This window comes from Xenopus laevis, chromosome 6S, assembly GCF_017654675.1.
Source record: "Xenopus laevis strain J_2021 chromosome 6S, Xenopus_laevis_v10.1, whole genome shotgun sequence".
Classification (NCBI taxonomy): Eukaryota; Metazoa; Chordata; class Amphibia; order Anura; family Pipidae; genus Xenopus; species Xenopus laevis.
The window spans coordinates 67,124,081-67,146,258 of record NC_054382.1 but is presented as its reverse complement, the minus strand read 5'-3'; the positions used below and the strand labels follow the sequence as shown (position 1 = coordinate 67,146,258).

At 37.6% G+C, this 22,178-nt stretch overlaps 1 protein-coding gene across 3 annotated transcripts in view; it reads left to right on the top strand.

Moving 5' to 3' along the window:
* cdh12.S (cadherin 12, type 2 (N-cadherin 2) S homeolog) overlaps positions 1-22,178 on the top strand; it is a 435,062-nt gene that overhangs the window by 113,481 nt on the left and 299,403 nt on the right. For 2 of the 3 annotated variants that reach the window (XM_018241720.2, XM_041567646.1), the window contains exon 2: positions 18,838-18,934. The exons of the other annotated variant lie outside the window; for it this stretch is intronic. The gene's annotated coding sequence lies outside the window, so the exon portion shown is untranslated. The remainder of the gene's footprint in view (positions 1-18,837; positions 18,935-22,178) is intronic. 3 annotated transcript variants of the gene reach the window in all.

Genomic DNA, 22,178 nt, shown 5'->3' with positions numbered 1-22,178 from the left:
GGGTCTACTGAACAGGTTGATGCCTGGTATGCATAGATAAACCAAACTATGTTGCGCACAGAGACCCCCAAATGAAAATAGTACATATGAATTTTCACGTATGACACTCTGACTTCTACAATACAAGCACCCGGTATTTGTATTATGCACCATAAGACCCCCTAACAGTATGGAGACCCTATAAAACTATACATTTTCCAAAAGTACACATTCTGACGAATCTAAAGCAGGTAATTACATCTTTCTACTGCAAACTTCCAACCTGCAAAGCTATGCTAAACATAACAGTTTTTATAAAATTTCTAAAAATAGTCACAAAGCTTGCATTTTACCCCATTATATCCCCCACATTTTGTAACGTACCAGCAAAAGGCACCCTAAGTATGAACGCCAGGGGTCTACTGAACAGGTTGATGCCTGGTATGCATAGATAAACCAAACTATGTTGCGCACAGAGACCCCCAAATGAATATATAGCAGACAAAATTTCCATGGGCAAAACAAAGTAACAAAGAACAGAGCCAAATGGTATAAAATCAGTAAAATCCAACAAAAACACAAAAATCTATGGATTTTTTTTTTTTAGCCTAATGTAATTAGCAGTCAGAATCAAAGTTTGATTATTTTAGCATGGCTAAATAGGTTTTACGGATAGAAATAAGCGAACAACACCTACACAAAACTGAAAATGAAATAAAATGGCTAAACATGCAATAAAATGTCTAAAAAATCACCAATATCACTGAAATTGCAATATAGTCATCGAAATAACATACAAAAGGTATTGCGCAGTGCAATTAGCAAATACGCTATTCGCAATGGCAATAAAACAGTTTTTACAGCCAAAAAAACAGGCAATGCAATAAAAGAAAAAAAAACACAAAATAATGTATGTGTGCGTACAATATGCAAATTGTGTGTTGTATGTGTGTTGTATGCGTGTTGTATGCGTGTTGTATGCGTGTTGTATTCATGTTGTATGCGTATGCAAGCGTGTGTAAGTGCTGCGAATATGTGTGACCCCCCTGATCCCCCAAAATTGAATGTATGTGTGTGTAAGTGTGAATGTAAGTGTATTAGTGCAATAAGTGTGTGTTTGTGTGTGGGGGGGGCACTTACCTGGGGTGGCAGGCTGTAGGTAGTCCAGGAGGCTGACTTGGAACATTTGGAGACCGTCTTCTTTTTTGGCCCTGGTGAGTAGGCGGGGCTTGATGCTCAGGAAGCGCAGGCAGCAGCAGGGCACCTCGATTTTCCTTGCCTGCTGCTGCCTTGGGGCCCCTGGGCGATCTCGCCCCAGGGGCCACTCGTTCCCCACTTCCGCTCGTTGCCTAGGGGCTGGGGGACGAGTTGGAATGGAGCGAGCGGCTTTACAAGCCGCTCCTCCGTTCAGTAAATGCAGGCAGCAGCAGAGCACGCACATTTCGCATGTCTGCTGCTGCTTTGGGGCCCCTGGGCGATCGCGACCCAGGGGCCCATCTTTCCCCACCTAGGCTCGTTGCCTAGGGGACGGGGAAGCTACCAAGGCCACTAAGAACGGAGCGAGCAGCTTGTAAAGCCACTCCTCCGTTCTGAAAGTGCAGGCAGCAGCAGGGCACATATGCTGCACGTGCCTGCTGCTGCCTTGGGGCCCCTGGGCGATCGCGACCCAGGGGCCACTTGTTCCCCACCTAGGCTCGTTGCCTAGGGGCTGGGGAACAAGTCGGAAACGGAGAGAGCGGCTTTACAAGCCGCTCCTCCGTTCAGTAAATGCAGGCAGCAGCAGAGCACGCACATTTCGCGTGTCTGCTGCTGCTTTGGGGCCCCTGGGCGATCGCGACCCAGGGGCCCATCTTTCCCCACCTAGGCTCATTGCCTAGGGGACGGGGAAGCTGCCAGGGCCACTAAGAACGGAGCGAGTGGCTTGTAAAGCCACTCCTCCGTTCTGAAAGTGCAGGCAGCAGCAGGGCACATATGCTGCATGTGCCTGCTGCTGCCTTGGGGCCCCTGGGCGATCGCGACCCAGGGGCCACTTGTTCCCCGCCTAGGCTCGTTGCCTAGGGGCTGGGGAACAAGTCGGAATGGAGAGAGCGGCTTTAGAAGCCGCTTCTCCGTTCCCAAACCTGCAAATGCTGCAGAACGTAGAATCTACGTTCTGTGGCATTTCAAGTTACTTTGCCACAGAACGTAGATTCTACGTTCTGTGGCACTTAAAGGGTTAATAGATGATATTGAAAAAAATTAAGTATATTCAAGTTGTGTAGAAATAAAGCAATTTTTTCTTCATTAGATTAGTTCATTGTTTTTAAAATGGGCCATTCTATTTAACTGAAACCAGAACCTAATTAAAGTAATCACCTAACGACAATATAAAAATATTACAAATGTTATTATTTTATAAGATTGATACTTTGGCATTTATAAATGTCATGCTATTAACAGTCGGCTGAAATTCAGAAGTTCAAATTTTAAGCTCATGATAAGCCAGTTATGAATAGGGTAACACTGGAGTTTTTTATTAAGATAATGTATTCAGTTATGATAAAAGACTTGTGTTATCCTGGTATTGTTTCCTCAAACAGATGAGTCCACAGTAGGTTTTGTAGAAATCAAATTCTGACATTTCAAAAAAATAAATGATGAACAGATTTAGCAACATCAAGCAATAGTTTAATTCTCCAGCTTTCATGTGCCAGTTGCCTTATTAGAATACAAAAGTATTTTCCAATGAGAGTCCCATCTTATTTGTGTGTCTACCCTTTTTAATGTTTGATTGCAATATAATATCATGAAGGCAAATTTGCCCAATAATCTCTGTATGCAAGAGATTAAAATAACTAGTGGCCACAGTAGGACAGGTTTCCGGAGTTTTTAAAAGTCTTTGGTGTCAATTTCACAAATCCAATGAGAGCAGTGTAAACAGAGCAGGCAGAATTCTTACTGAAGAATTAATCTATAACAATTGGTCTGGTCACCCTAAAGGAAAAAACATTACGTAGGAATATATAGTTCCAATTGGAAATGGACAATACATTTTCAATTTCATCATCTTTGTCAATTTTGCTTTCCTTATCAGTGGATTTTGACCCTGTTATGAAAGCAAAAGGATAATATATTCCCCTTCTATGTGTGCTACTGACCTATTTAGTAGGCAGCCTGATTTAATATATTGGTTGCATTTTAAAATAAAGTATATAAAATAGGAATTTTAATGAACTGTGAAATAGCTGAATTATGTTAACTAATATTGTTTCTGAACGATGCTTCCAGCCCATATTAAATGTGTTAAAAAGGGCCATCTCTCTTAGTGGTAAAAGAGTATTTAAACAGCAGTGCATTTTCTTATATCTTGATGAATTATATGCCTGTTAGTTTCACCGTTCCATTACCTCTTTGTATAAAAATGTATGAGAACCACTAGGGAATACCTGGCATATATTATTTCCTTGTATCAAGCAGATAACTCCAGGCTACCTGGTAGTTGGTGCATGTCTCTAAAGGCTGACTGAACAATTTATGATAATGTGACTTGATTGACTGGTGGTAAAATGATGCATATAAGAATGCTGTTGGGTACAGATATTGATATGAGTATACATATTACCCTGTACAGTAACAAGTAAGAATAATAGTTTCTCTTTTTTATCCTTTGACTGGTTTGTCTGTGCAATGTCTGCTTTTGAACTGTTGTTCTGAATAAGTGTATGCTTGCTGCATCCAAATATCATTTCCTTTTTATTTTTTTTAATTTTATAACAGCCCCTTAGGCCCTTTGTGTACTGGGACTATTTTAAGCCCTTCGTGTACTGTACATTGTTAGAAATAAACTGCTTTAAGACTGCATCATTGTAGGCTACTGAAATCTCCTACTGCTTCATGAGTGTATCTACATATATAATATATATCATGTAAAACAGAAATGTATTATATAATGATGTTGCAATTATATTATAATGAATTTATTAAATAGTTTTCACATAATGTGTGTTAAGAAATAAAAGGGATTAGGGAAATTCTTATTTGATTTGAGCAGTTTAGTGGCAGTGTGAAAACACATTTTTATGACCGTGATTAAGTGAAAATCCCTGCCAGTAGATCAACTGTGCATAAGCATGTCCATCTGTTTTGTATACACCATATTAGTTTAAAACAGGAAATTCAAAGGTGGAAGGGTTCTGTGTACCTAATGCTTACCTGTGAGTAGCCTTATGTAAAATATTTGCATGCTCAGGGGTAGTGATGGGCGAATTTATTCGCCACGCACAAATTTGCAGCGAATTTCCGTGATTCGCTGCCGGAGTATAAATTTGCAATATACCCGCAAAAATTCGCTGTAGAAAATTCGCCGACGTCAATAAAATTCCGGAAAAAACGGACGCTGGTGGCGTTTCGCGAATTTTTTGCCGTTTCGCGAATTCGCCCATCACTACTCAGGGGTAGCTAGTGTGTTGTAAATGCACCTTCACACTTTCATTACTATCCAATGTTGCCTCTCCCAAAAATTTGTCATTTTGCCAGTATATAACTTATGAAGCTTAGTTCAAATTCATAGTAAGCACAATTTCAGAAACCAGCACCATTCATTGAAGGTACTTACTTGTAGCAACAGATGCAGTTTGCCTAAAGAATCACATTGTTTTGTTACAGTCAAAGCAGTTATCAGCAACACACCGTAGATTTGCACAAACGTGAAATTTATTGTATTTCAAACAGGGCAACGTTTCGGGCCACCCGGGCACTTTATCTGTGCAGTGCGCCTCATGAGTGTATCTACATATATTTGCCTCTTTTGATTAATTATATAATATGGATCCCCTGGTGAATTATGCTATTATATGTATTGTTTTAGAAGTTTTTCAGTAATTTAAGCACTGATCACAAAATATCTGGTGTTCTTACAATGAACGAATGAACTCAGTTTGAATTTCAATTTTGCCATAATGCTGAAAATGAAAAAAATAAATAATTTACAAAAAAGATTGTGATTGAACAAACGAGGATTAAGTTTGACACACTAGTATGTGTATGTTAACAGTTGTGATTTTTTAATTTACACTGGTGTTATTTTCAATATTTTAATGATAGGGATAGGGATATGTTAACATGGGTTTCTCTTATGTGTGTGATGCATTAATTGACTGACACATTGATTGTATGTTAGGGGTATTTGAATGTTTCACTTGAATTGTTCACTTCTTTTCACTATCCTGACGACGATTCCCATGAGGATTGAAATGCGTTGATACAATATTCAACAATAAAGATTCACTAAAGGACAATTGTATTCAGCTGTAGTGTTCAAAATCGCTGTTTCGCAAATTTTTCACCAGTTTCATGAATTTTGCGGGAAATTCACGAAATTTGTGGCAAAGTCAAATGGGACATATTACCCATCACTATTCAGTTGCCTTGAGTGCTTTCTTTGATCTGAATATTAATATGTATTCCAAGAGTTACTATCCCTATTAATCAGTGATGTTTTATTCTTAAAAGAATACCAGGTACTGCATAAAAAGTTGTAACATGTTATATAGAGCATGTGTAATTAACTAGTACTAAGTACAGTTTGTACCCTTCATCAAAAGGTTAAGGGGATTATTTACTAAATTATGAATGCAAAAATCATGTATAATTCATGATTCTTTTTTTTATAAAATCGAACTTTTAAAAAATCACGCATTTTTCTGAATTTATTAAACCCTGAGGATGGAAAAGTCAGATTCTGAAAATCCGGAATCTCAGACCTGTCGGGGATGCATATAAGTCAATGGGAGAAGTCCCAATGATTTTTTGATGTGCGCTGGGTTTTTGTGCAATACCGCTAAGTTTTCGTGGTTTTTGGGTGAAAATTCAGAAAAAATAGTGAAATTCATGAAAATCAGATGAAAAAATCCAGAAAAATCATGAAAATCAGATTGAATACAATAATAAATAAGTGTAAAAAACCCAAGCGGATTTGATTGGAGTTTGCAGCAGATAAATTCGGACTTTGATAAATAACCCCCTAATTGTTGGGTGCAGAGTGTGGTCCATAGATGAAATAAAAGACAAAAGATGAAATGAAAGACATAATTCATGTTGTGCCTTAATTTCATAAATGCTTTGTACAAGACAGCACCTCCAAAATAGAAAAGCCATCATTCATAAAGAATGTGCAAACTTGCATCATAGTGTGAACTTAAAAAAGGATGGTGCATGCTGTATTACATATTTTTGTAAAGAGCGCAAAACCAAAGTTATGATTAATCTGCCTTTCATAAGAGACAGAGGCACATTTTATATTTCATGTTTCAAAAAATATTTTAACAGCCTGCTGTATGAAAACACATAAGTACATGTTTACTTGCAAAGTAAAGTACAACGGCCTATAGCGGATGTATAATTATTACTCATAATTAACATAAAGTTGTAAATTTTTCAGTTTTCTGTACTGTGGATGTCTGTACCATACACTACTGATGGGAAAGCACTGTCTGGAAACATTACCGTTGCAGTATCTGGAATAGAAAGCAATATAGATGAATAAAAGTCAGACTACTCAGTGGAGATTGATTGTCTTGTTTCTGACGGACAAGAGAAAGAAGGCATTAGCCTGTCTGCAATGTAGTGCATTTCCAAAAAAGGTCTTTTTGCTGTGAATACAGCAGCACAGCAAGGAAAACTGTTTTGAAAATGAGAATATTTTCACTGTATTTTTAGTAAATATTCACTGAAGTATAAATACATAAGTATGAAGGGGAATTAAAGTGGCTGATGCTTTTAGGTCTCAAGTTGCATTACATACCTTTGTACTTCTTTATGTTTCTGTTTGATGTTTTTTTGAATGTATGAATTAATAAAATATTATAGTTTGATATAGTTAGGGTGTTCTGTGTTGCTTTGTCATAATATATTTAAGGGGCCTTCCTTCATTTCTCTTGATTTCTGCAAGCAAAAATAATGATAAAATGCTTGGCAAAAAGACATTATTGTTAAACTGAATGTATAACATGCATCAATAAAATGGAAAGTAGCTTCTGGGCATGTGCCTTTTAGAAACGTCTATAGGGTATATTCTTTAAATGTAAGCAACTTTTAAAAATACACTAATTTTCAATGATTTTAATGTCTGAAAGTTTTCCCTGACTACTCACAATACTGAAACATACTGTAGCATCTGTAGTCAGTTCTCCTCTTTTTTGGAAATGAAATTTACAGATGAAAACACTTACAGAAACAAACAGAAAAGGTTTTCATGTGACTTGTCTAGAGATAGATTGCAATGAAAAACATCCGAGAGCAAAATATAAGCCATGTCTGCGAGCATAACAAGCAATTAGGCCTGTAATGAAACTAAGTGAAGGAGAATGAATGGTTCTGAGTTCCTCTTATGCATTTTATGTTCAATGTATACAGTAATATGGGTACCAAATCAAGTATAAAACAAGAGTCAGTTTCTGTACAAAAGGGTAAAGTTACAAATGGAATAGTTCATGTTAATTTATTCAGCACACATGACTGCTTGTATTCCATTGAAATGACCCTAGTATTGTCTGAAGGATGAAAATCTATCAACTGGAAATCTAGATATTGTAGTCTAGTTTCCACTAATCTAAAGAATAAGATCAGTAAGAAATCTGGCTGTTGAATTGTTTATAAGTTAGAATTAGTGATGAGCAAAATATAAATAAATTCAACACAGGCATGGATTCACAGCTAATTTCCCTGTTTCACCACTAGTGAATAAATCCACCAAGACAAAAAACAATTGTTGTGCGTCAGAATAGCTGTGTGCATAAAAATTGTTGCGCAGCAAAATTATTCAGACACCCATTGACTTTAATGCATTTGGACAAAATCGCATCTATAAAAAAAAATCAAAATTTTCGCACGTCATAATTATTTTGAGGCCCATTAACTTCAATGTGTTCCACAAATTTCTCAGCAAAGCTAAATGCCACAGATTTGCCCATCACTAGTTAGCACATTTGGTTGGATCATTTTTGCGGTATAAATTTCATACATATTTGAGATCACAGGTCTCGGGTAGTGTTTAGCCAAGAGCTAAAGACTTGTCTTCTAAAAAGGGGGAGGGAAATAAGGGAATAACTTGAGTTAAAAAAATGTGGAATCAGGGAAAGGCCACCATGAATAATAGACAGTATATCTGCTAAGAATGGAGAATTGCTTTTACACCTTTGTTCTTTGGGTGAACTGTAGGTATTTAAAAAAAATCCATTTCGGAGGTTTTAAATGCACAATAAATGTATTACTGGCTATATTTTGTTGTGATTGTTTATATTTATTAATCCATTTTCGAGTTCTGTAACCTCGCCTTTTCTCTCTGTAAACACTTGCATGCTAGAAGTCAAGATTCCAGAATTTGCTATGCAGTTGACAAACAACTGCTGTTTGCAGTAGTGAAAATGTTAGGTTTGTTAGTTTGGGGATGCACCCTAATAAAATGATTTATATTAAAAAAAAAAAGAAAACTAAAAATATTACAATGAAAAATTATTATTAACATCGTCTACAGTTCAGGTGCAACTTTATTTCAGTGAAAATTTCCCTTTCATAAATATGCCTCAAATAAAATCACAATCCAAAATGATGTAATGGGTTAAGATTAAACTTTAACTGAAGTTTGCAACTTTTCTACTGCAGTTAATTTCTGTGACTTGAAAGCTTGTGAGTTTGATTGATTGGCATTAACCCAACTATATAATTTAGCTTAGACCTATATTTTTGTGGAAAAAAAAAATGATTGTTACGAAGAAATGTGTCAATTTTTCCACCCATAAATAACAACGATGGTGAGATAAATGATGATGTGAACTCTAGTGACATCGCTTTTGATCCTCAAAATCACAAATTTCTATATGATTTTTTTTCTTTTTAGAGTTAACAAGTGTACATTCTGTTCCATATTATGTCTTAAATCTTGATTACACCCTAAGAATATTGCTTGATAAACAATCCCAGTGGGCCTAAAATGTTGCAATTATGGTCCATTTTATTGTTTAATAAAGTTGTTTACTTTAGTGATTTTTATGGAGTGTTGTACAGTTCTTGTATAGTTTATTTGTACTTCAGCCTATAACTATTGGCAGCCACCCCTTCTCCCAGCATGACTGATGGAATTGTCTCTTTCCTGTGCAGTCCATGTACTGTACACCATGCTGTAGTTTCTGTATATATATATTTACTAGTGATGCTGATGCCATTACACATTTAAGAATATGTCAGTATTACTTAAATAAGGTGGATTGGGTGTAGAGATATGCAACAAAATGGTGAAAATAAGCTGGGTTTCAAAGTAGAGGCACTGTCTAGAGTCATGATAACTTTTTTACAAATATGTTAGAGTATTACAAACACATTGAAGGATTTTTTAAAGGTATTCTGCAAATACTGTATATACTTAAGTATAAGCTGAGTTTTTCAGCATCCAAAATGTGCTGAAAAAGTCTGCCTCGGCTTATACTCGAGTCAGTGGGCAGTAGCTGAGATTGCAGTCACTTTTAATCATTCCTATACCAACAGTTCGCTTGGGGAGAGACTGCAATATCACACAGCGCCCTCTGTTGGTTATATGAAGGATTAACAGTGATGGCAATATCACCCAGCGACCTCTGTTGGTTATACGAAAGATTAACAGTGATGGCAATATCACACAGCACCCTCTGCACATGGTAGTGGGACAGTGGTACAATGCACACAGTAATCCGTTGGGCAATTCTCTGTCAACATCAACTTTGCAAAGAAGTCCGGTTGATGGCTGGGGGGTTGCTTTGGTGGAATGTGCGCTGCTGGGAGACAGGGCTTTAGTTGTGGCTAGGCTTATACTCGAGTCAATAAGTTTTCCCAGTTTTCGTAGGTAAAATTAGGTACCTCGGCTTATACTCGGGTCGGCTTATACTCGAGTATATATGGTAATTCATGTGCTTTCAGAAAGAGCCAACATTTTAAGATGGGACTGCTTTCTGGCAGGCTGTTGTTTCTCCTATTCAATGAAACTGAATGTTTCTCAGTGGGACCTGGATTTTACTTTTGAGTTATGTTCTTAGATCTACCAGGCAGCTGTTAGCTTGTGTTAGGAAGCTGCTATCTGGTTACCTTCCCTTTATTCTGTTGTTAGACTACAGGGGAGGGGGAAGTGATATCATTCCAACTTGCAGTATAGCAGTAAAGAGTGACTGAAGTTTATCAGAGCACAAGTCACATGACTGGAGGCAGCTGGGAAACTGACAATATGTCTAGCCCCATGTCATATTTCAAAATAAAATATAAAACATATCTGTTTGCTCTTTTAAGAAATGGTATTCAGTGCAGAATTCACATGATAGCATCCCTTTAAAGATACAAGGCCACCCATATAGAATAAGGGAAAATATTTTTTTTGCCTCCAGGTCCACGGTGAGGTAGACAGTTGGCACAGGGCTCATTGTATAGGAGATTTTCTTACCGATAAATTCCTTTTGTGTAGGCCCGTACTGTCAGTGCAGGACGTCTGGGGTTAATGTTCTCCCCTCTGGAGGCAGGACAAACCAAACAGTAACTCTTTCTTGAGCTCCTCCTCTTCCCATTCTCCTCTTCCCATTCTCCTCTTCCCATTCTCCTCCCATCAGTTTGTTATAAAGTCTGCAAGTGGAGAACTGATATCTTACTATGTTACAAAAAACCGTGGCATCCGCAAAGAAGGGTGGGATGCTGCACTGACAGTACGGGCCTACGCAAAAGGAATTTATCGGTAAGAAAATCTCCTTTATGTGGTCGGCCCTACCTGTCAGTGCAGGACGTCTGGGGATGTCCCAAAGCCGTCCTAAAATAGGGAAGGAACTACAGTATATACATGAAAAAACTGTTCAAACTGTAGTTGCTGCTTGTAGAACCACTCTGCCGAATTGTGAGTCAGCCTTGTGTTGCAAAATCAGTCTGTAAAACCTGGAAAAAGTATGCAGCAAAGTCCAAGTTGCTGCTCTGCAAATCTTCTCTGGAGATACATTGTTGAATAATGCCCAGGAAGTACCAATCTTTCTTGTAGAATGAGCTGTGGTATGGACTGGAGATTTTTGTTTTGCCAGTGAATAAGCTGTGTGTATAGTGGACACGATTCATCTAGCTATAGTGCATTTTGATGCTCCCTGACCTGCATTATGCCCACCATGCAGAACAAAGAGAGACTCAGACTTCTGAAGTGCTTTAGTCTTATTGACGTACTTCTGTAAAGCTCTGACTGGATCAAGTGTCAGGAGATTGGAATCTTCCTTATGTGCAGAATCTTGAGAAAAAGCTGGAATAACAATCTCTTGATTGATGTGGAAAGGAGAAACCACTTTTGGTAAAAAGGATGGTACTGTCCTCAGTAACGCTCTGTCAGCATGAAAAACTAACCACGGAGAGTTACAGGAAAGTACTGCTATGTCAGAAACTCTTTTAGCAGAACAAATAGCAAAAGAAAAACATTCTTTAAAGTTAGCAACTTAATGTCCAAATATTCAATTGGTTCAAAAGGATGATGCTGAAGATATTTCAGAACTAAATTGAGGTCCCAAGGAGGTGTAGGATCTTGTAAAGGAGGACGGATCCTCAACATTGCTTGAAAAAACAATTTGAACTCAGGTAAGATGGCCCACTGTTGATGGAATAGAGCGGCCAATGCTGAAAGTTGAACTTTAAGAGAAGACACACTGAGGCCTTTGTCAGCACCATCTTGGAGAAACTGCAGAATTTGAGGTGAGGAACAAGATTTCCATTCTAGCCTCTTGTCTGTGCACCATCTAAAGAAAATGGACCAATATCTGTAATAGGCCTTCACTGTAGAAGACTTACGTGCTGCCATTAAAGTCTCTTTAACTGACTGTGAAAAACCTTTCAACATCCATGTGTGGAATTCAACAGCCATGCAGTGAGATGCAGTTTGTGAATGTCTGGAAACCAGATGGGACCTTGACATAGAAGGTCTGGCCTGAGAGGTAGAGTGAACGGTGTGCCCACTGTCATACTAACAATGTCTGCGAACCAAGTCCTTCGTGGCCATGCCAGCGCCACTAATATTGTGGAAACCATCTCTCTGCGTATCTTTGCTAGAAGCCTGGGAATCATCTGAATCAGTGGAAAGGCATAACCTAGGTGAAATGACCAGGGAGTAGTTAAGGCATCTACATCCTCCTCCAGAGGATCCTGGACCCTGGAGAAAAATCGTTGGCATTGTGTGTTGTATCTGGATGCCATGATGTCCACACATGGGTGGCCCCATCGGTTGACGATTTGCTGAAAAACATGTCTGTGAAGCATCCATTCCCCCGGATCCAATGTGTTCCGGCTGAGGAAACCTGCCAGTTCTGTATTCCTGGAATATAGACCGCCGAAATGTGCACTTTGTGGGCTTCTGCCCAGGAAAAAATCCTGGAGATCTCTGACATGGCTCTCTTGCTCTTGGTACCCCCTTGCCTATTGAGGTGGGCTACTGCTCTCCCGTTGTCTGACTGGACCCGGACATGGGAGTTTTGGAAGAGATGTTGCCAAAAAGTGAGTGCATTGAAAATTGCCCTAATCTCCAGAACATTGATATGGAGATTCCCCTCTTGCAGTGACCATGTCCCTTGGCAATATTGGAGTTTCCATTGTGCTCCCCAACCGGAAAGACTGGCATCCTTTGCGATGACTACTGGTTCTGGTGTCTGCCAGAGTTTCCCAGTTAAGACATTGTCTGGTTGGAGCCACCAAAGATTGCTTTTGACTTGTGGGGACAACAAAATGATCTGGGACAGATCTTGATGGTTCTTGTTCGGCAATGGTCGATTGTGGAAATGAGCAAATGGAACCGCATTGATGGAAGATGCCATGAGACCCAGTGATCTCAGGATGTCGTCTTCTGTAGGACATGGTTTGGACAGAAGTTGAATAATTGAGGCTGACAGCTTCATATATTTGTCTTGAGGTAAGGTTATCCTCTGAGAAATGGATTTGATCCCCATGCCCAAGAATGTTAGACGAGAAGTGGGATGAATGATACTCTTGTTGTAGTTGATTATCCATCTGTGAGAATGCAGTTCTGTGTCATGATCGCATAAATTAAAATGTTGTTGAGATAGGGAAAGATATAACAACTGGTTGCCCTGATGTTGGCTATCAATGCCCCCAAGACTTTTGAGAAGACTCGAGGGGCTGAGATGAGCCCAAAGGGCATTGATCGAAATTGGAAATGTTGCCCTTGAATCATGAATCTCAGATATTTTTGGTGATCTTCGTGAATGGGAATATGCAGGTATGCGTCCCGAAGGTCTACTTTGGACAGGAACGCTCCTGCAGGAATAGATGCCGTGATGGACCGGATTGATTCCATCTTGAACCTCTGATAACGAATGTGCTTGTTGAGTGGATGGAGGTTGAGCACTGTATGGAAACCCCCATCTTTTTTTGGCACTAAGAAAAGATTGGAGTAATCACCGTGGAATTGTTGTAGTGCTGGAACCAGAACTATCACTTCTTTGTGGAGTATTTCTTGTATAATGTCGTGAATGTCTGCTGCTTTTTTTGCATCCATAGAGGTTGAAGAAGGAACAAATTGATTCCGTGGCATTGTTTGAAAAGGAATTTTGTAACCTGATGAAAGGATTTGAAGCACCCACTGTTCTTGGATTGTGAGTTCCCATACGGAGTGAAATTTGTGAAGGTGACCTCTGACTGGTATAGAAAAAAGGTGTTTTGAATTGGAGTCAGGAATCCTGTGTCTTGGCAGGGCCTGTTCTGTTGTTGTTTCTGGGCTGAGACTGCCAAGATTTAAACTTCTTGTTTGCTGATTGAGAGGTAGTTGGCCTCTGTCTGTAGGAAGATTTATGAAGAATTCCAAGACCTATGATGATAATTTCTCTAATGAAATTCTCTTTTGTTTCGATTGCCTTGAGGGAGAAAAACTCCTTTACCACCTGTCACATCAGCAATGATGTTCTTGAGTTCAGAACAGAAAAGGTAAGAACCTTCAAATTTTAGGGATGTCAGCTTGTGCTTGGAAGCGGAATCCCCAGCTCACTGCCTCAACCACAAGGCTCTCCTAGCAGTTATGGAGGAAGACAAAGCTTTGGCTGCGAGTTTAGCAATTTCCAGTGAGGCATCACTGAGGAAGGAGAAGGCAGCCGATATCTTATCTAAATCTAGTGTAGAAGGATCCTTCTTTTTTAAATCTTGACACCAGTAATGTGCAGTTCTGGCTACTGACAGTGCCGCAGATGCTGGGCAAAATATGGCAGTTGTACTGAGGAAACCTTTCTTAAGCGCAGAGTCCATTTTATTATTTATGGGATCTTTGAAAGAACCCGTGTCTTCAGTAGGTAGGGTGGTATTTTTTGACAGTCTGACAATAGCTGAATCCACCTTGGGAGATTTGTCCCATACAGACTTGAATTTGTCTGCCACTGGAAACTTGTTAAAAAACTTTTGAGAAATTGTAGCCCTTTTGTCTGGCTCTGCCCATTCATCTGCAATGGCTTTGGTTATACCCTTGCTTATGGGAAAAAATCTGGACTTTTTGGATTTGTTGCCCAGCACTCTATCTGCTTTAGAAATAGGAGTTTGAGTTTCTGCTATTTCCAAGGTGTCACAAATGTGTTTAAGGAGTGTTTTGACTTTCTCTGGTTGCTTGTTTGCAGAAGGTGTGTTATCTGAGGAAGATGAAGGTGCTTCAGAATCAGAACCATGAGATTCACTGCCTGAGTGTGACTGCAGTGATGAACTGGATGCAGAAGAAGCTTCTAGCTTTTGCCTTTTAAGCTGTTTACCCTGACCTTTGAGGGCCTGTGACACTGAAGCTTTAACCTGACCCTGGATCCATTCCATTAAATGAGCCATTTGATTGGTGTCTTGTGCAGGGCTAATAGACTACTGTGTGACTGGTATACTCTGTTCCTTGCCAAGCGCAGGAGTGCTGGCTGAAGGGAGTGAGTGAGCTTGGGCAGCGGTGGTAACAATGTTAGGCATAGTATGTGAGCCAGGGTCAGATTGCTGACAATCAGACTCAGAGTCTATAGTGTGCAGCTTGGGCAAATTATCAGGGGAAGGAGATTTGGAGCATTTCCTTTTCCTAACCCTTCTTGTAGAGTTATAAGCTTTCTTACTGCGCGTAGAGTGTTTGTCAGGAGCCATAGCATGGATGCGCACTAGAATGGATGGCGGCGGAAGGGATATCATGCGCCCCTTCGTGCCGAGCTGACCGTTGCATTATGGGACTAGTAGTCCGGAATTGCACCTGAACAGTAGCGTGACTCGCATAGTGTTCACAACCGGAAGATCGGTAAGGAGCTCACTTGTGGAGCACACGCAAGGGTAACAGGTCAGCAGGCATGGGCTCAACGTGAGGTGGAAACTGGAGCACACTAAATAAAATAAGAGGTTAACCCTGGGAGCGCGCCAGTATGGGGGGGCCTAGGCATGAGAATTAACATGCATACTTACTAGGGAAGCACACATAATGGACAGGCTTAACCCTGGAGCTCGCCATGGATCTTTGTTCTGGGCTCAAATTGAGGAGCACACAGGGGGCTCACTGACAATAAGCACATAAGAACCTTTTCTTGTCTTTGAGTTGATTTCTTCTTAATTAGTATGGAGAGGAGGAAGATATGTCCGCCCCCGATCAGGACAAACAAAAAACTGATGGGAGGAAGTGGAGAACGGGAAGAGGAGGAGCTAAAGAAAGAGTTACTGTTTGTCCTGCCTCCAGAGGGGAGAACATTAACCCAGACGTCCAGCACTGACAGGTAGGGCCGACCACATAATCATTTATTATACTAATAAAGAAAGCTAATAAAGAACCGTACTTTACAGTAATTGACATTTCCAACCCAAATTAGTTATGCAAATGTTGTTAGATTGTGGTCCCTCCTAAAAAATTTTGTGTTTACTCATTAGCATATTTATATATTTCATGAAATGTGAAATACTGTACTTTTCTCCCATGCTTTTATTGTAGATAGATGTTTATGAAATGGCAGCATTGAAATAAGTAAAATCACTCCATACTACCTTCAACATCCCAAAGTAAACAATAAACAGTTGTATAATGACATTTTAAGTCAACAGGCAAACATTAAGATATAATGACATTTTAGGAAGAAAGCCTTGATAAAATATGGAAATTGAGCATAATGTTATGTTTGCATTTTAATCACTTGATTTTTGTTCTACATTAAAATTAGGCATATACAAAGCCCATCTTGTTCTTATGATACCAATGTCTGTGTTTTTCAAACCTGCAAGAAAGCAAAAGAAATTAAATGTTTTACAATAATTTCCTTTGCTACAAATGTGAACATATCATACTCCTCTTTGCAGGAATGAAATATGATGCAACTAAAAATTTACATTACTGGTTGTAGATGAGACAGAAAATAATTTACATCCTTTCTTCCACTTTCCATAATACAAGTGCCAACTGCTGAAGTGCTCATTCTGTTTTTAAGGACTTTATACAAGTAAAAGAACAGAGGGAAAGCAATAAAGCACATTCTAGTTAAAGTTATACCTTACCTAAAACTCCCACTAACTCTCCAAAATAGGCAGCCCAAGCATATTTACAAACCTCAAAAAACACATCTAATGAATACTGAAAGGGGAGATAAATAGCTTTTCAGTTATTCTGAGCAAGAAAAAGGATATACAACATTCTACAACAACTGTATGAGAGCAAGAACTGAGATTTAAGTGAAACAGAGCTCTTATTAGATTGGGGCTCTGGCCCTGGAGAACTCTAAAACAAATGTTATAGTGCATTGATGTCATGTCTATGGTCACTGGACTAAACCTCTCCTAAAATTGACATTTTTGTGACCCCTAGTTCTCCAAATTAGTCACCTGAACTTAATTACTGATGGAGAAAGATCCCCCAGCAAGAATAATCCTACTAATGTTATCAAAACCCTTTCATTTATAACTACTAGTATGGAAAGCTAATGTCTCATTTAAAGTTGACTTAAAAGATAGGGGCAACAAACCAAAAGGAATGCAAACTAACATAATATATGTGTTAAATACTCTCAATATTACCATCAGACTAATCCATAAGGAATAAAAAAGAATGTAACTACAGTGAGCCAGTACAGACACTTTTTTGTTATGGTGTTTAGTTTCTTAAATATGTCAGTTGAGACAGCTAATATAATATAATAATATGATTATTATTGAAGGATCTCACATTAGGGCAATTTTATCAAAGAGTGAAGTAGGGAAAGTTGACCCTTTGATAAATATGCCTTTAAAAATGCCATAGAAATGAATGGTGGAATTTCATACTAGTGGATTGTAGTGATCTCCTACTTCACTCTTTGATAAATATACCCCAAGGTCTCAGTTACAAAGAGGGCACAATTTACACAGAGTTTATATTCTGTCCCTTGCCATACAGGCTGCTTAACTGGCTCTGAAATGGTTAGTGTGTGAAATATCAAGCAAGAATATGTCAGCAATTTTGAAAATGCATTTTAATGGATTAGCATTTTCAGAAAGAATAGGAAGAGACATGGTTCCTCTTGCATTCCTGTGTTACACTGGCTCTGGTATAGCTACACTGAAAAGTGTTTGCTAAAAACTAACCCTTGAAAATATGTTAGCATATGTAAAGAATTTTATCCCAGTAATATTTGTGGTAATATTTTTATAAAAGGCTGTGTTCCCACTAAAAGAAAACAAATTCTAACAACAACTAAAGTGGATCTAAACATTTTAGATCATCAAGTTAGATTATGTGTCCAATACTGTGTAAACTTTAATCAGATGTTGCTGGACCACAAATTCAAACACACTTTTATTTAGGGGCCAATGTAGGGTCGAATATCGAGGGTTAATTAACTCTCGATATTCGTCTGGGATTTTAGCGCAAATACTGCGATCATACGATCGAAGAAATAATCGTTTGATCAAACGATTAAATCCTTCGAATTGAACGATTCGAAGGATTTTAATCCAACGATCGAAGGATTATCCTTCGACCAAAAAAACTTAGGAAAGCCTATGGGGACCTTCCCCATAGGCTAACATTGACTTCAGTAGCTTTTAGATGGCGAACTAGGGGGGTCGAAGTTTTTTCTTAAATAGACAGTACTTCGACTATCGAATGGTCGAACGATTTTTAGTTCAAATCCTTCGATTCGAAGTCGTAGTCGAAGGTCGAAGTAGCCCATTCGATGGTCGAAATAGCCCAAAAAACACTTCGAAATTCGAAGTTTTTTTACTTCGAATCCTTCACTCGAAGTTAGTGAATCGGCCCCTTAGTGTTAAATTATGTTGGGTGTCAGATTCTTTCTGATGTCTGGTTACACTCATATCATAAAGCAAAAATTACATTATAACCATGTACAGTATATAAGCAAGATAACTAACAGTGCAGGGGATCAGTGGGAACATATTATTTAGTCTTAAGATCTGGTTTAAGCAAAAAGTGCATTGCCTGTATCTTACCTCACAATGTTCCTCTGCAAGTCTCCCCAAGACTGAATACCCAGAACATTACAGTATATTTTATTTAGTAATTTATTCATAAATTTACTACAGGAAATCATTTTAACTATTAGAATTACAGTATTTGCTTATGGATACTGTGGGAGATGGCCTTCCCCAAACTTTTTTTTAAATAACTGGTTTCTGTATTAGAGATTCCCATATCTTTTTACTGATTTAATTTTTTTATATCATGGCACTTTCAATAAAATTATATATGTAAAAAACACATTGCTACAAGTGGTATGGGTTATTTTAATCATAAAATAAGGAAACAACATATAAATATTTGCAATAAGTTAAAAAATAATTTAATCATGAAAATTGTTTCACAGTTTTTACCTCCTTTTGCAGTTTGACAAAATATATGTTCATTTTTTATTTTGGCAGAAGTCACTTGGTAAAAGGCAACACGCAGAGTTAACAAAAAAGGTTGTACCCCGAATGTGGAAAATAACACATAGCAATGCTCTAATGATCTAAAAAGGTATGGTAACATTTTAATTCAACTTCTTTTAGTAAAGAAATGTTGTGTGACAGCAATTGAGGGAGTATTGTAAATTTCAATGCAACTGTAACAACCATAGAAAGCTTACCCTGTCCCCATAGGACCAAAGTATCTGCAGTAATGACCAAATGGATCGAAAATTTGTTACCGAACCTATACACCTCCTATGGTGTTAAAAGCAATTTGCACTATGTAAGCTATCCAGTTCAGCAGAATGCATTTGGAGCAGTGCAGCAGCTGTTTTTTCTAGTCTCAATGTTGAGTCTACACTGTAGATAATTAGCGAGAATACAAGTACAACCTGTGATTAGCAAAACATTTTCATCAGGTTTCACCACAAAAAAAGTCACCCATAGACTCCAATAAGTCAAAAAAAATATCGCCCATAGACTTCAATGCCTTTGGCAATTTTTTTGCTGTTTCTCAAATCTTTCGTGAAGAGGTTCAGATTCATCCATCACTATCTGTGATTTCAGATTCATGAAAGTTTGAACTGTACATATTGCAGCTACTAATGCTAAGTAACAAAAGTTGATTATAGAAACCACAAATTCAGAGCTAACTGAAAACTTAGAAGTAAGCTTTGAGGCTATTAATAGTAAAGATTATCAATACAAATAAGCGTCTGTGCCCTGACTATCTTACAACTCAGCTTATCCCTGGTAGAGAAACATAACAACTATAGCCAGAAAAGGCATGCAATAGTTTCCAAGTAAACAGAAAGTCTGCGATATTGGCCAGACAAATTATGATCAAAAAGCTGCAAATACCTTAAGGTGTGTATTTTATAAATATAAGTAAACACATGTACACAAATATAGGTAAAAAACAAAGTACAAAATGTTGCTAAATATTAAGAGGGATTCAATAAACCGTGGTATTAAAGCTGTATAATATATAATTACTAAATAGTAAACAAGATAAACTATTGACTGCACTCCATTTGAAGATGGAATAAAAATATTATATATATACTGTATATATATATATATATATATATATATATATATATACAATTTAAATTGTAATGGAGCATGTGAATAAGATAAAAGACATGCTAAATGCAGAAATAAAATTATAAAAGCACACATGGCAAGAATCAATATGTATGTTAGGGCACTAAACAATTCATTTAGATTGGAGCCATTTAGACTGTAATGACTGTAATTATCTGTCAGAAAACACATTAGACATAAATTGCATAACTGAAGAACCTGTCTTATTATAACCTGAAGAATAATATGACACATACATTTTGGCATGAAATAAAAATAATTATTAATCGAACATGGAAAAATATGAACAAATAAATAAATGAAAAAATAAAGACGTATTTAGCACATATGAAGATTTTACCTTCTCTAAACCTTGCCTAAAAGTCGTCAGTTTTATATTTATGGTTTCCTGTATTTAATTTTTTAGCAAATAGAGTTACACTTCCCTCTTTTCCCATTCGGTGGTTTATGAACAGGAAACATACAGCTGCCATTAAGATCTAGTTCTATTTCAGATAGTTTGTTACATAGATAATGCGAGTGCTTGCTCTGTTGGAACATTTGCCTTTATTTTCACCCATGAACCTTTCAGTTCTTCTCATAAGTTTCTCAATATTTATAGAGTAGACCTTAGTTTATCTAGCTTATTTGAGATTCCTCATAGACAGTATTGTATTGGCTAAATGCTGTAAATGCTAAGTAAATACAAAGGCAAAGTGCTTTATTTAAAACGTATGTTGGATAATATTGAACGTATGCAATCAGTGAATAAAGGAGCCATAACTACTCATCTGAACTCTAAATGAAATAATAAAAAGTGTGATATAATAGGAAGTATGACTGGTCAAACACATTATATTTTTATGGGTTTACTCTGTCTTTCAAGGATTCTGTTAACACATAATTATCTCTTTTATTATACTATATTTATTCATATAAATATGTTTTCTTTGTTTACATTGTTATACAAGCAATGTAGTAAATGTCAGTTTAAAAACTTTGTTACTCTAAGCAGCATCTACCCAAGCTAAAGCACTCCGGCCATAAAAAAGGCAGACTTTTTGTTATTATCAGAAAGATAATAGCATTTAGCATATAAAACTTTTTGTCATGATGAAAGCATCCCTACATGTGTTAATGTGTGCTCAAATAAACTACACATGAATGAACTGAGGAGCTGTGGTTTTGACCCATAGGTTAAGAACATGTCTACAACCGAATAACATAAATAGGATATCATAAAGCAACACACAATGTGATCTATGTTTAATAAAAATAAGTATAACTGGACTGACAACTGATAATTAGTTGTACCTTAGCTACACGTGTAAGCTATTTAAAAACATTAACAGGAGGTTATTTGATCCACACTCTCTTATACACTTTTTTCCCATATCAATGAACATAAAGAGGCTAACCAAAAATTGTACAATTGCCCTTTCTACACATGACACCACTGGAAACAATAGTATTGTGAATATTATAAAATATATGGAATATACACAGACATGTCAAATATATACAATAAATACAGACAGTCCCCTTGTGTTCTTTAAAAAAAACAACTGCAACTAAACCAAAAGCATTTTTAGCACTTTAGTATGATATAAGCTTCTGTCTAGCTTAAGCAATTTCATCATCAAACAAAATCAATGCAGAAAACATTTCAATAACTCCATTTTTGTATTATCATTTTCTTGTTACATTGTATTAAAACTTCTACCTGGGATCAATAGCTACATAGAAGTGCAAATGTTTAAACAGTTTTTTTATATTTTGTGTTATTTAATCATTAAAATAACCCTGCTGCCCAAGCTGTGTGGCTGGTCCCCAACACAGTTTGTGAAAGTATTGGGGAAAATGTCTCTTTGTTCTATTTCTACCCTGCTTAAAGACTAGTTAGACTATATAGTGTGACTTATGATTAATACTTAAAGGACCAGTAACAGAAAAACATTTCTAAGTATGCTACGAAAAAAAGACGTCAACACATATTAAACTTTAAAATCACTGTCTTTATTAAGGAATAACTTACTGAAACTCCACTTGTGCTCCCCTTCAGAAACAGTGACAGGGCAATGATCCATTGTGCAGCACTGAATTTCTCCTCCCTGACTATCTCCTATAAGAGAAATAGAGGAGAAATAGAGCGCTGCACGATGGATCGCCGATCGCCTTTTCTGAAGAGGAGCGCAAGTGTAGTTTCGGTAAGTTATTTCTTAATATAG